At 45.2% G+C, this 12,966-nt stretch overlaps 1 protein-coding gene across 3 annotated transcripts in view; it reads left to right on the forward strand.

Moving 5' to 3' along the window:
- Nucleotides 1-1,310: 1,310 nt before the first annotated feature.
- The window catches only part of GPAT4 (glycerol-3-phosphate acyltransferase 4), a 31,602-nt gene continuing 19,946 nt past the window's right edge, over nt 1,311-12,966 (forward strand). Inside the window, exon 1 of one of the 3 annotated variants that reach the window (XM_019921439.3) lies at nt 1,311-1,452. The gene's annotated coding sequence lies outside the window, so the exon portion shown is untranslated. Of the gene's footprint in view, nt 1,453-10,474; nt 10,496-12,966 lie in introns of those variants that run through there. The other 2 variants (XM_004314151.4, XM_019921438.3) reach the window with 2 other exon arrangements.

A 12,966-nucleotide genomic window follows, 5' to 3' on the forward strand; every position in this document is an offset into this window, starting at 1 on the left:
ATGCCTCGCATTGATGATGTCCAGTTTCTCCTTTTATGGAACTTAATCTATTTGAAGATTAGACATAGCCATGCATTGTTTGGCTTTGCATCATTGGGACCAAAATTTGTTAAATGAATGGATAAGTGATTGAGTTAATGAATATGGGATAAGTCCCACAGGTGTGGTAGCATTTAGCATGGGGATGAGCGGTCCAGTGTTTGAGAGCAGAGCCATCATTGTTATATGATGATTTTGAGGTCTAAGAATATGGACTTTACCCTCAAGCCTTACTATCAGATCATTTAGCATGGATTGGCAATCTGACAGCAGTGTGCAGAATAAACTAGGAGGGAGGACTTGATCTTTTAAGAACAGGAAGGAAAAGGGCTAATTTTTTTTTAAGGAGAACCAGTTTTAGGGCAGATGATACAGGTTTGGGTTAGGCGTTTGAAGTTTAAAGAGATGGTGAGCAATACACATGCAAACTCTAGCAGGCAGCAACTAGAGTTTAGCAGAGAGGTAAGTTACAAGTTGAGGTAGACGTTGGAAAGTTGCAGCTGCGAGGGAACAGGGAGATGCCTACACCAACCCTTTAACTCCTTGGCTTCGCTAGTTGGCAAATGAGACTCGGATGATGATGGTGGTGGTGATGACAGCTAATATTTCTTGAGCGTGCCGGCCGCAAGCTAAGTTCTTTCCATACCGATCTGTATCTCACTGTATACTCACAACAGCCCCAAGATGACAAGGCCATTTGGTGACTTCAAGCCTTTTCTCGCTAATCAGGCTGATTTCACTCTCTCCAGAACCTATAAGAGTGTTCTTTGCGGGAAGCAGCCAGCGTTCGGGCCCTGGCGCAGCTCAGAAGCGTGGAGACCTCTCTTTAGGAAGTGCTCCCCTTATCACAGCAGGAGTCTCGGGGGCACGCGCCAGGCGAGGAGCAGGCGACCAGGGCCCGGCGCGCACAGTACCGGTCTCTGCAGCAGCTGGCCCGGCCCAGGCAGCGGTCCTCGCCCGCCAGGTGGCAGCTTGGAGGGTACCGGGCGCGCCCACTTGGGGCTCGGGACGCGGAGCCCCGCCTCCTCGGCCCTCCATTCGGTTCTCCGTCTGCCCGTCTCCCCGGCGCCCCGCCCTTCGGAGCCCCGCCTCCCCATCGCCCCTCCCCTTGGCGCCCCGCCTCCCCGCCTCCCCGGCCCAAGACTTGGCGCCCCGTCTGCTTATCTCCCGGCGCCCCGCCCCCATATCCCCGCCCCTCGGGGCCCCGCCCAGCCCGACCGGGCGCGCGCCAGCGCGTGGGTACTGGGCGTGAGGTTAGACGACGGGAGGGTGGGGACTGGACGCGAGGGTCACGTCAAGGCGGCATAGACAAAGGGCGGGCGCGCGCACGTCCTTACGCACGCCTCGGCCGGCGGCGGCGAGGGCGGGGCGGACGGTCCCTGGAGGGATTTGCCTCCTGGAGCCTCGAGGAAGGTGAGTACGGTCCGGCTGGCCCGTTCCTGAAGGTCACGGGCGTCTGCGGGAGCTGGGGTTTGGGCCGGCGCCCGTGAGGGCTGCGGTCGAGCGACCCCGCTCCCTGCGCCCCCCACCCCACGGCGTTGGGAGGCACCATTGCCGCTGCCGGGGGGTTCCCGGCGCCGGAACGTGCCGCCCTCCCTGCGGTAGAGCGGGCCCGCCCGTCCCCGCGGCGCCCTCCGGCCCGCGCCCCCGCGTGTCCTGCCGAATCCCGGCCCCCGCGGCCTGCCCTCCGCGCGTTCGGGAGGGTGAAAGATCACGGGGAAAGGCCTTCACCGTGACCGCTCAAGTTCTTTGGTGTCCCTGGGATGTACGTTTTCCGCTCCTGTTCTCCAGAGGATCCCCATTTTGCTTTCTTCAGGATTTCTTAACCCTCGATATCCCTTGCCTCTCCGTTTTGATTTCACGCCCTGCGAAGCATCCTCCTGCCGGAGGGTCTTATTTCCTCACTCTCCGTGTCACAGAGGGCTTTAACTTTCGCAGTTGAAAAGTTAGGGAAAATATACCGTATGAAACATACTGTAGTTCTGTGGAAGTAAGCTCCATGCTGTACTACATACCAGTGCCTCACGGCTCAAGGCCTCTGTGCCGCGGACCTTCTCGCTGATAAGTTTCTTGAGATCCGTTGAAGAATTTGCTTTCTGGTTCATTTTCCTTAATTTTGGCTGAAGTTTGAGTACGTCTGTTTAGTTTCATGTCTTGTAGATTCTATCTCAACCCAAGGGAAACGGTATGAAAAGCAATTGTCCTTATGCCAGAGATGGTAGAAAAGAGTCCTGTATTAATGCCAGTTCGGTATTATTTTCTCACTTTGACAGTGATGTTTTTTTCAACCTTGTATTATGCAGAATTTCAGACATGGAAAAGTAGATAGAATAGTGAGCCAGCATGTACCCATCATCCAGCCTCAAGAACTCACCTGTGACTGAGCATGTCTAATCCACATCCCCCTTCCGCGCGCCCCCATATCTCTGGGATAAATCCTTGATGTCAAAAGTAGCTTGAGAGGGCTTCCCTGGTGGCGCAGTGGTTGAGAGTCTGCCTGCTAGTGCAGGGGACACGGGTTCGAGCCCTGGTCTGGGATGATCCCACATGCCGCGGAGTGGCTGGGCCCGTGAGCCACAACTACTGAGCCTGCGCGTCTGGAGCCTGTGCTCCACAACAAGAGAGGCCGCGATAGTGAAGAGGCCCGCGCACTGCGATGAAGGGTGGCCCCCGCTTGCCACAACTAGAGAAGGCCCTCGCGCAGAAACAAAGACCCAACACAGCAAAAATAAATAAATTAATTAAACTCCTACCCCCAACATCTATTAAAAAAAACACCATGTTCCTTCAATGAGCCAAGTCCTTTAAAAAAAAAAAAAAGTAGCTTGAGAGTCAAAATAAAAATCTTACTTTATGGCTTTATGGAGTAAAGCCATAACTTACTTTTATTGGGACATAGTCTATTACAAGTACTTCAAGTCCAAAATACATAATAGCATTGGAGAAGCACCAGAAAAGGGCATCTAAAAATTAATTAAGTGGCTGGAGGACAGGTTAAAACAGAAGGTATGGATGAGAACTTCCAGATCATCTTGTCTTTTTCATTTTTGATGAGCCCTCAAGGCCCAGAGAGGTTCAGTTACTTGTCCAGATCTACAGAGAATGAGAGGTTGAACTGAGGCTGGAAAAGACATCTCCCAACTCCGCATCTAGTCTTTCTCCTGTACCATGCTGCTTGCATTTATGTTGTTTCCTTTGGGAAAGAGAAGTGTGTGGAAGGGCTGTAACTGAAAACTCTTCCGATGAAGGGCTTGGGTAGGCAAATATGAACCTTTCCACCAAAATATGGAATAATGAAACTAGGGGATAGGCCTTAAATTATTTCTTAAGCTAGATTTGGGACAAGTTGAAGAGTTCTCATCATAGCTTTTAGGAAACATGGGAAGATGCTGACCTTAAAAGTGGAAATCCAAACAGAATAAGTACAAGCTTTAAAAGATTTAGATGACATTCATAGCTATTGAATGAAGAGTGACTAAGGGAAACTGGAATGCTTTTTAGGGGGTGTACCCCTGATGCTCTGCTCTTGTGGCTGAGAGAACAGTAGCGCCCTCCCATAAAAACATCCTTCCTTGCCATGATCAGGTAAGAATCCTGGGCTGGGTTAGGCTTTTTTTTTTTTTAAACAAAACCATGGTTTGTATTTCCTAGCACACTTTAGGCAGTTAAGTTTCCATACCTCAGGAAAGACAGCTAAGTTCAGTACTTGGGCCTCAATTTTTTTTACCCTTAAATGCTACCTGAGGGATGCTGTGAACAAGGGAATCCTTGTATGTAGACTTCTTGGAGTTTGCTTGTAAGTTCAGTTTATATGATATGACATAATTGTTTATAAATTTATTTTCAGGATGGACTTTTCTTCTGTGAGTTTGTGACCTAAATACAGTAGTTGTCATGCACATCCAGTTTATGGAAATGCCGCTCAAATGAACAGCATCAGGGTGTCTTGGTAAATCATTGCCCCTGAAGACATGAGGGGGTGGGGGAATTGTATGTTTTGGCTGAGGGGTTGGTGTGTGTTGGAGAATATTTGGTCCTGGTTAAGCTTGAGCTGTACTGCAGAATTGTTTCTTCACGTAAAACAACCTCATCGTGGCATGTCATTTACTTCTTACTGTATCACTACATTCATGGCGAGGACCTGAGCAAATGTCATCAGTTCCCTGTATAATAATGCTTACTCTATAGCATGATGAATGCTTTTTAAGAGCACAGAATTTTAGAGTTAGGAGGAGTGTTGTAAGTGCTTGGAGTTTTTCGTAAGTCCTTAAAGGTACTCTCTCTTTTAAAACACATTGATACATGCACACGCCACCCAGCCCTACAGGCTGGTTTGCTCTCTGGGAGCTCTTTTTATTTTGTCTTCATAATAGTTGTTAGTGTGTTTGCCTTCTATTAAACTGTTAGCTCAAGATCTGCAATTCTAGAATGATGCTTTGTAAAAAGTAGGCACATGATACGCTTTTGTTGACTTTTTGAATTAAAAAAACAGAAACCAAAAAGCTGGTGGGGAAACTTAAATCCACAGAAGGTGAATGACTTATTGAAGGTCACACAGAGCAGAGAGTAACAGAGCTCGGCCTCCAACCTCAGACGACTCCTGAGTCCATTTCTCAGTCCCTTCCTTTGCACTGTTCTCTTCACACCTCCGAGGAGTAGGGCGGGGAAGATACTATATGTATTTTTTCCGTTACCAGTTGGAGATACGTTATCTTCAGAGTCTGCCTTAAAACTTTGTGGTCAGTGCTATCCAATAGAAACATAACACAAACCACACGTATAGTTTTTAAAATTTTTTAGTAGCCACTTTAAAAAAAAGTAAAAAGAAACAGGTGAAGATAAGTTTAATAATATATTTTATTTAACCCAGATTATCTAGAATATCACTTCAACATGTAATCAGTGTACAAATTATTAACGAGATCTTTTACATTCATTTTTTTTACCCTAAATCACTGAAATTCCAGAGTCTGTTTTACATTTACAACACGTTTCAGTTTAGACTAGCCACATCTCCAGTGCTCAAGGGTCAGACATGGTTAGCAGCGGCTGTGTTGGACAGTGCAGAATCACTGTCAGCTGAGCAGAAAGATGAAAGAGCATTTTATGTTCCTGGTAATATACAGGTCTGAGGTTAAAGTAGAGTTTGTGGTTTTGGTGACTTTTCTTTGCACAATTAGGGTTGTTTCAACCTTGTGGCAAGTTGAACCAAGAAGTCTGATGTTTCACAAATTTTGTGCCTTTGTGATGAAATGCTTTCTCATTGTAAAGAGACTGCTTAGTCATGGGAGGGAAGGTTTGACTTTTAAAAAATGGCTAGTGATAAAACTCAATAATAAAATAACCTGATAAAAAGTAGGCAAAAGATCTGAGCGCTTCACCAGAGAGGATATACAGATGGCCAATAAGCACATGGAAGATGCTTCATATCATTGGTCATGAGGGAAACAAATTAAAACCGTGAGATACCACCTAACATCCATTAGCATGTCTAAAATTAGAAAGACTGATCATATTGAGTGTTGGTGAAGATGTGGAGCACGTGGAATTTTCAGACACTGCTGGTGAGAATTAATGCAAGATGGTACAACCAGTTCAGAAGCCAGTTTGGCCGTTTCATTAAAAGCTAAACGTACACTTACGTCATTCCACTCCTAGGTATTTACGCAGGAGAAATGAAAGTATGTCCATGCAAGGTTTGTAGGTAGCGACTTTATTTGTAACAGTTGCCAGCTGGAAGGACCCATCACTAGGTGAGTGAATAGAGAAGCTGTGGCCTGTTCTACCAAGGGAAACAGCTCAGCAATGGGGAATGAACTGTTGACACGGGCAGCAGCATGAATGATTCTCAGAGTGATTATGCTAAGTAAAATAAACCAGACTCAAATTTTTGAAAAAAGAAGGCCAGGAAGTTGCTTCCAGTTACATATACAGTACTCAGATGTCAGAGCACTGATTTTGAAATGGAACTCTGAGAGCAGCGTTCGGGTTGGGTAACGAAACCTCTCGGGTCTTATAGTCCCAGCAAATGGAATTGTCCTTTCTTAAACTGATGGCCCCAGAATGTCAGTGTATCCTGTATCTTTGTCCTTTTTTTCTTTTCCAGCTTTGCAGGTTATGTTGCTTTGGGTTGAACTTGGTACCACATTTCTTGTTACCCAGGTCCAGCTGATGTGAGGCCTTTCTAGGCAAGGAGAAAGTACTTAGGGTCAGAATGACCTTAGTTAAGACCAAGACCCTGAAACTGACCATGTTCCTATCTTCTTCCTAGTGAGTTGAGTCATCCTTGAGCCTGACATATCCTGGCTTTGTCTTGGACCATCTGTTTTATCCAGGATTGCTGTTGGCCGTAAGCATATCCCTGGTTTTTCAGCAGTTCAGGTTCACTTCACCTAGCAGCTCTGTGCTGTCCCAACTCCTTGGAAACATTTTTACACCCTTCCTCCTAAGCAGCAGCGTCCTATTCAGGCATATTTCTTATACTCCACTGCTCTGACATGCTTGACATCAAATTCCCCCCAGCGTACATTTCCTCTGTGTACGTGCATTTATTTACCATCACATCAGAATGGGGGCATTTGCTGGGTCTGTGACCTGACAGAGTAAACTAGGAAAAATGGATGGCTTTCCTCTCAAGTGTAACCTGCCCCAAAGCAAAGGAGAGGCCAGCTTGGGGAGCAGAAAGACCACAAGACGGGGGGTTGGGAGGCAGATGTAAGTTCTAGTCCTGCCTCTGTTACTGGCCAATTTTGTAGCTTGTCTCGTCACTCAACTCTTCCAAGCCTAATAATTTAAGCCATTAGAGGAGCTTGCATTAGAATTCTCAGTGATTCACTAATAAAGTTGTGGTTTGCGACAGCTACCTTAGGGATTGTAAACACCTTTAGGCAGGAGTGGTGTCGAAAGAGATTTCTTGTCAGTGTAATGTCATGACTTCTTGGGAAATACCTTCCAGTGCCCCCTTCTCCTTCATAATAACAGGAACTTAGTGTAGCAGTAATAACGGTTAATGTATTTTGAACATTTACCTTGTTCCAGACACTGTGAAATGTGAACATTCTTTTTAGTAGATGTTGAGCAGAAGTTTAAAGAGATTAAGTAATTCACGCAAAGTCACACTCACACTACCAGTTAAGTGATCGAGTGAGGATTCAAACCCTGAAGTGTTTGTTTTGATTCTTGAATCATGAGTCTGTTACCTATTCAAAAATGATAAATACAGTTTTAAAAGTACCAAAAAGATAAAGTGATGCCTTCCTTCCATTCCTAGAGGCGGCTGCCATTGCCAGTCTCCTGTGTCTCTTCCCAGAGATGTGTGTCTTTGCAGGTACACACGCACCCTGTATGTATTTGTCCTTTTCCTCCCTCCCTCACTGTTGGTATTTGCAGTGGACCTTGTTCTGCATCTCACTGGGAGGTTGTTTCTTCTCGGTGCATATGTAGATGTCTCACTCTCTCTCTTTTTTTTAAACAGATGACTAGTATTCCACTGTATCCTTGACTAATGGACAGTGATGTTTCTCTTGATATTACAGACAGTACTGGAGTCAGTAACCTTGCACATACCTCCTTTTGCACAGGGTTTCTCAGCCTCCGCACGGTTGCCATTTGGATACTTCCTTGTTGTGGCAGGGGCGGCCTGAGCTTTTTAGGACGTTTAGCAGCATCCCTGTCCACAGTCAGCGCTGGATGCCAGGAGCCCCGCATCCCAAGTTAGGACGATCACAAATGTCTGCAGATATTACCAGATGTTCCCCAGGGGCTACAGTCAGTCGCCCCTGGTTGAGAACTACTGTTGCAGTTTATCTTTAGCGTAAGTTTTTAGAAGTAGAGTTGCTGGATCTAAGGTTATATGCATTTCAAGTTCTGACGGTGATTGCCGAATTGTTCTGCATAGAGGTTGTACCGTTGTACACTCTAGTCAGCAGTATTTGAGGGTATTTTCTCATTTTCACCAATAGGGTGGGTTATAAGAAACCTTTTTTGCCCCTCACTGTACTTTTAATTCACATTTCTTGGCTTTACAGCTCCCCTTTGTATGAGCACTTAGTGCTTGCTAGGCACCACGGAGTAGTTTTTGCTTTGTGGGTTTTGTGACATACTTTGAAATGCCTTCCCCTCTATCTAGCCCTCTTAAAAAGTTTGGTACTTAGAACTGCAGACAGTGCTCTGGGTGTCTTCTGATCGTAATGAAGTAATAATATGTGCCATTTATTGAGATCTAATATATATAACAGACATTGTGCTTAGTGTGCTTTAAAAATGCATTCTCCCAGTGTAGCCTAAGCACTTATTTTTAATGAAATGGCATATCTTCTCCTTTTTGAGTTCGTATGTGGCATGTCTCTGGACATATTCTGGTAGTAGGTATGGTCTCCTGAAGTGTAGGATGTGTCACAGAGTCATGGAGAGCTAGCAGAAAAGAAGTTTCTATAGCTGCAAATCGTAATAGTCTCTGCCTTGTGATCGAGTCAGAACTGGTTTAGAAGCCCTGATTTCCCTCCTTTATTTTCTCTTCCAGGACTCTTATATTTTTTTTTTAGTTGAGGTGTAGTTGATGTACAATATTATGTAAGTTACAGGTGTACAAAATAGTGATTCACAATTTTTAAAGGTTATACTCTATTTATAGTTATTGTAGAATATTGACTGTATCCTCAGTGTTGTACCGTATACCCTTGTAGCTTATTTTATATCTAATAGTTTGTACCTCTTAGTTCCCCACCCCGATATTACCCCTTCGCCCTCCTCACCGATAACCACTAGTTTGCCCTCTATATCTGTGAGTCTGCTTTTTTGTTACATTCACTAGTTTGTTGTATTTTTTAGATTCCACATGTAAGCAATAGCCATACAGCATTTGGCTTTCTCTGTCTGACTTATGTCACTTAGCATAATGCCCTCCAAGTTCATCCATGTTGCTGCCAATGGCAAAATTTCATTCTTTTTTATGGCTGAATAGTATTCCACTGTATATATGTACCACATCTTCTTTGTCCATTTATCTCTTGATGGACCCTTAGGTTGCTTCCGTATCTTAGCTATTGTAAATAATACTTCAGTGAACATTGGGGTGCATGGATCTTTTCGAATTAATGTTTCTGTTTTCTTTGGATAAATGCCCAGGAGTGGGATTGCTGGATCATATGGTAGCTCTGTTTTTAGTTTTCTGAGAAACCTCCATACTGTTTTCTATCGTGGCTGCACCAGTTTACACTCCCACCAACAGTGCAGGAGGGTTCCTCTTTCTCCACCTAGGACTCTCTTCTTGTTGGCAGTCATCGAAGTGGGCAGTGACGACTGTGTATGTGCCTGTTTGCTGAATACTTGTCTCTAGGCACTGAATGCCTAATGCCTAACATGGTGTGTGGCACGTAGTTTGTGCCCTGATGTCGTCACCCTGAGAACTGAGAAGCCCTGGAAAGTGGGCCAATGGGGGCCCAGATTTGCCATTCAGTGGGTTGAAGAGTTTCATTAGCTTGGTGGTGGACTGCCACATTCCTAGGATGAGGCCATCTTCCCTCCTAAGAGGCTCAGAACTGGTTGGGTCTTCTCTTTTTCTCTGGACCATATGGACTGTTGGGGGAACATTGGTCCAAGCGACTCTCAGTGGATTTGGCTGAAAGGTGTGGAATGGAAGAGAAGGGGTAACTAGTGCTTTGAGCTGATAGCTTCCCCTGCCTCCTGCCAAGGAGTCGTGGTTATATTTACTTGAGGCAAAGTGATAGCCTCTCTTACAAGAGCATTTATCTAGAAATTGTGTTGTGATGGAGTTCTCATGTGAGCAGTTTCCCGATATTTCCAGAGACCAAAGTCTGTGTTAAGGGGCCTTAAGACGCCAGCACCTCTGGCTGTGATGGCTGGTCCGCTAGTCCGCCAAGACGTTTGGAGGCCTGTTTGATAACCAGTGTGCTGGCCTCATCTTTGCCTCTAAGAATTCACGAGAGGATTGTTTAATGTTGGCCACAGAACTCATTTGGCTAGTTGCTGTTGCGAGTCCTGGAGTCTCTGGGGGTGCGGGGAGTGGAGGGCAACGAGGGGGAGGTCACTGCCTTGGAGGGGAGGAAAGAGCAGCCGGGACAGAGGTCTGCACACTGTTGCTCTAAAGGGTCAGATAGTAAGTAGTTGAGGTTTTGCTGGCCGTGGTCTCTGTCACATGTTATTCTTTTTTTTTTTTTTTTTTTTTTACAACTCTTTAAAGATGTAAACACCGTTCCTAGGACACGAGCCTTGTAAAAAGTGGCCCAGGTTTGTCCTGTGGGCCTGGTGTGTCCACCTCTGAACTAGGTGACGAAATTATTGCTAAATGTGTTTACTTTGATGTTTTGGGGACACGAACCCAGAATAACCTTGGAAATTCTCAGTTGATTGTGATCCAGAGGAACGTGATCTAAGCTCTGGCTTGGGACGTCAAAGTGACCCCGGTGTTGGTCACGTTTGGTTCATGGAACTCAAGGTAACCTTGGCTAATGTGACAGCAGCTGTGCAGTGGGGCAGGGATGGGAGAGTGGGACAGAGGTGTGGCCCTGGAATTAGGCTGGAATTGGACAGGTTTAAGGAATACAGTGACTCAGCGAACTGACTTAAGTCTCAGAAATACCTCTAATTTCCTGAACGTCCGTTGGGATGTCATTAGAAATCTGGCATGTACTGTCAGCTTGGCCAGTTTTTAAAAATGAACGAGCAGGTTTGTACCTTGGATTCTGAGAACACCAAATTCCGATGCGCGAATCCAGATTTGTCTTGTGGTTTTCCTCCGATGGCAGGAAGTTCTGTCGAGCAGGCCTGGCGTGAAGGCCGTGTTAATGTAGCTCAAGGTGGTTTGAAAGCTAGGAGGGCCTGGTGGCTAAAGAGCGGGGCTGTGAGACAGGCGCACGTGTCCAGATTCCTCCCGTGCCATTTATAGCTGTGTGGCTCCGGGCGACTTTGTCCTCTAAGCTCCGCTCCCTCACCTCTCATAGCCGTGATGGTAACTCCCCTGTGGGGTTGTTGTGAGCATTCAGTGAGGACGGCGTGTGCATTCAGTGAGGACGGCGTGTGCACAGTGCTTGTTGTATTAGCTCAGTGTCCGTGCTGTGAGCAGTCAGTAAACGTTAGCAATGATTATGGTCACGTGAAAGTGGAAGAAGTGGAGGATCCCTGCCACTGAAACGTTGTCTTTTTAATTTAATTGCTAGATGTGTGGGATGTAATGGGAGCAGTTAGGAGTCAGAGAACGGGATCCGTGTCTCCCTCGCTTAGTTTCCTAACTGGTAAAATGGAAAGAATACATACTGACAGGTTGTGAGATAACATGAGAAAGGGCTTTGAATCCTAAACAGCACTGGACAGAACTCAAGGTGAAGTCAGTGACCTGTTCATTTGTTCCATTTCTTGAACGTCTAAAAGTATTGGAACCGAGCCAGAAGGTGATTGGCGTGAGGCCAAAATGTTTGCCAGAGAGACATGATAGGATGTTCCCAAGTTCAGAACTTGGAGTGGTAACTTGTGGTTAAGAATGAGTAATATAAAATTGAAATAGTGAAATTTAAAAAAATAAGTGGCTGTATTAAGTAAAAGAAGCCAAGAAGGCTGCATACTCTGTGATTCCAACCGAATGACATTCTGGGAAAAGCCAAACTATGGAGACAGTGAAAAGACCAGTGATTGCCAGGGGTTGGGGGTAGGTAGGGGTGAATAATCTGAGCACAGAGGATTGTTAGAGGAGTGAGAATACTCTGTGTGGTGCCTTAGTGGTGGATACATGTCATTATACATTTGTTGGAACCCATAGAATGTACAACACCAAGCGTGATCCCCAGTGTAAATAGTCTTAAAGAACAAAAAAAAGGGTGTCCAGAAAGGCTGCAGGAGTTAATCTATGTAGAAAACGTGACAATGTCTTGTAATACTGAAACTGTATTTCCTAAGTCAGAAGCGAAACACAAATACTGTGTATTCTTACATAAATGTGGAATTCAGAAAATATGAACTTGTAGAAACAGAGAAAAGAATGGTGGTTACCCAGGATCAAGGGGTAGGAGAAGTTGGGAAATGTTGGGCAAAGGGTAGAAACTTCCAGTTATAAAATAAATAAGTTCTGGGGGTCTAATGTACAGTGTGGTGATTATAGTTAACAACACTCTATTAGATACTTGAAAGTTGCTGAGAGGGTAGATCTTAAATGTTCCCACCACACACACACAAAAGGTAAATATTTGGCTAATACTCTGTGGGTGTCACGCTGCGATATGCAGGTGTGCAATATGTAGGTGTATCAATCATGCTTTGTACTCTGCAGACTTGCTCAGTGTTACCTGTCAGTTAAATGTCAGTAAATCTGGGGGGAAATAAATAAAAACAAGAGTTATTATTTTTTTAAAACCTAGATTTCCTTTTCCCCTGCAATTCCATTTCTAGGAATTGATCCTGCAAATATGTTTGCATGTGCATTTTGTATGCTAAATCGTGTAGGCACATTCATTACATTATTTATAACAAAAAAAAGGGTAGAAACATTGGTGTCCAACCTCAGGAAAGCAGTTAACCAAATCAGGGAACGTTCTTAACAGTTGAGAGCCATGCACCTTCAGAGAGTAAGGGAGCTCCGTGTGCACTGCGGGAACACTCTCCCAAGACACGTTAAGCTACAAAACAAAACAAAAAGCAGTGTTTGTGGTGTGCCGTCATTACTGTTGCCTGGGCGCGAGGTGGGCCAGAGTCATTTCCTCTTGTGTGCGTAGAACGTCTCAGGAAGAATACGAAGCTGGTGATGCGGTTGCATCTGTGGACAAGAACTCTGGGCAGTGGGGGGACAGGTAGGAGGCACGTGTACTCCGCCTAGTACACCCTCCTTGTCTTTTGAGATGCGTCTTATGTCCATGTATTTTCTTTTTCTTCTGTTTGAAGTCTACGGTATTGATTTTTTTTTTAATTGAAGTATAGTTG

Source organism: Tursiops truncatus, chromosome 21 (assembly GCF_011762595.2).
Source record: "Tursiops truncatus isolate mTurTru1 chromosome 21, mTurTru1.mat.Y, whole genome shotgun sequence".
NCBI classification, from domain to species: Eukaryota; Metazoa; Chordata; class Mammalia; order Artiodactyla; family Delphinidae; genus Tursiops; species Tursiops truncatus.